Genomic DNA, 2,034 nt, shown 5'->3' with positions numbered 1-2,034 from the left:
TGCCCCTCCCACCACAACCGCGCAGCACCGTCCCCCGCGGAGCCGGAGACGAGCGAATTGGCGGTGGAGGCGATGCCACTGGGCGACGGCGCGGAGGTGGCGGACTTCATGCTGCCGGACGAGCTCCTGGTGGCGCTGACGTGGGACCCCTACAAGCAGCTAGATCTGACATGCCGCATCACCGCGCTGGCGGTGTCCGGGCGGGTGTCCGGCCTAGAGCGGGAGACGGGGCGCCTGCGGGCGGAGGCCGCGGGGAAGGACCGCGAGAACACCGAGCTCCGGGAGCGAGTGGTGCTGCTCGATACCGCGCTGCAGGAGACCAACGCCAGGCTCCACCCCCCCATGCTCACGATGGCAGACCTTCCCACGGGGACGAGGGACCTCGCGCGCGAATTCCGATTTCCTCCGGGGTGGTTCCTGGAAGGAAGCAAGGTCTGCTGGGTCGGAGCATTTCCAAGCGCATTTTGCTTTGTTTTTCTTGGTCGAGGAGGGATGTTAGGGCAGCGGATAGATCTAGATCACCGTGGCTCCCCTGTTTATAATAAACTCGATCCACACAGCACAGGCCTCTGTCAGTCACCATGTCCACCGCCCCTTCCCCTTGTCTTTCTTTCTTCTTCTCTCTCCGTCTCCGGTCCTCATCTCCAACGAGCATTTCGCTAATCTACTGCCAAATCCTGCTGTGCGTTTTCAATAGTGTGCTAACATCAGGTACCATGTTAAAGAAGCATCGTATCAGCATGTCATTGGAATTCCATTGACTTCGTTTGCATATGCTGATGAGGAAAATCTTCCTGTTCTGCCATGGTTCATAAAAAAGTAAGAATCTCGCAACCTGCTTCCCCAGTGCTTCATTTGAAAGAGAAAAAAATTGTGCCAATACTTACTTGATATCCTTTCGATGATACAGATAAGAAGAGTTCCTTCATTCATCGAATGAACAAACTGAGCCATAAAACAGATAGCTACATGCAAGAATTCAAAGAACACTGTAAGAATCCAACCATTGTCCTTTTTCACGAAGTTGTGTTATGTTGATAAAATAAAATGTTTCATCACTGATAAATCTTTTTTCTTTGCAGTAACCATGGGACCAAAAATTTCAGAAACTATGAATCTGAAGCAGGAACCCTAGCTGCTGTTGCAAGAAGACCTAGCTGCTGTTGCAAGAAGACCTGCACTAAAAATCACCGCTCTGTCTTTGTCCGAGCGAAAGAAAAAAGTAGGTCGAGCTAGAGTTCGATAGTGGTACTATTAGCAGACACAAAGAATGGTGTTTAGACTAACTATTAGAGATTCTTTTTTACAACTATACTACCACTATTAATTTTTTACAACTATACTTCTGTGCACAATCTCAGTCTTTTTATACTACTGTGCTTACCATCGTGTGGTCAATCATGGCTGCTAAGGCCGACGCACACGCGCCAGGGCAAAAGGTCGCGCCGCAATTTGGCTCCCTCTGTAGCCGGGCGACGCGTCCGCGGTGGCCTTGTCCGGAAGTGAGAGGTACCCGTTTGTCGGCAGCAACTCGACGGTGCCGCTGGCCACCGGCATGACCGACACCGCCACCGTGCTGCCGCTGCCGGACATCGGGATCAAGGACGCCACCACCAAGGTGCTTTAACTTGTGCTTTATTTCTTTCCTTTTGCTCGTCACATCAGGTCCTACTCATCTGATTGCTCATGCTTTTGCTCTGCTTCACTTCGCTGCAGGCGGTGGGGTTGGCAGCGTCCGTTCATGCTCTCGTCTCCACCATGATTGGGCTTGGGGTTTCCCCTGCCACCCTATTCATGTGCAACATCTAATCATGAGATCTACTAACCGTTCTTGGCATAAACTAATCTAGAGATCTACTACCAGTTCCTTTCACCTCCCAGTTAATTCAATTCGACAATAGCATCACGCCTCATTGTTATGCATGCCTTTCCTTGGCTTTGTCAGTGTTCCCACATGCCCATATGAGATAGATACAGAACACTCAGTCATAGTTATGGTAGTTGAGAGATGCCTCTTATTCATCATTGGGGATT

The 2,034-nt window shown here is 50.7% G+C and overlaps 1 pseudogene; it reads left to right on the top strand.

Moving 5' to 3' along the window:
- The first annotated feature begins 1,400 nt into the window (after nucleotides 1-1,400).
- LOC103648632 (uncharacterized) lies at nucleotides 1,401-1,809 on the top strand (annotated as a pseudogene).
- The last annotated feature ends 225 nt before the right edge of the window (nucleotides 1,810-2,034 follow it).

Source organism: Zea mays, chromosome 2, assembly GCF_902167145.1.
Source record: "Zea mays cultivar B73 chromosome 2, Zm-B73-REFERENCE-NAM-5.0, whole genome shotgun sequence".
In the NCBI taxonomy this organism is placed as follows: Eukaryota; Viridiplantae; Streptophyta; class Magnoliopsida; order Poales; family Poaceae; genus Zea; species Zea mays.
Note: the sequence above shows the minus strand (reverse complement) of the source record. Positions and strands in the feature narration are given on the sequence as shown.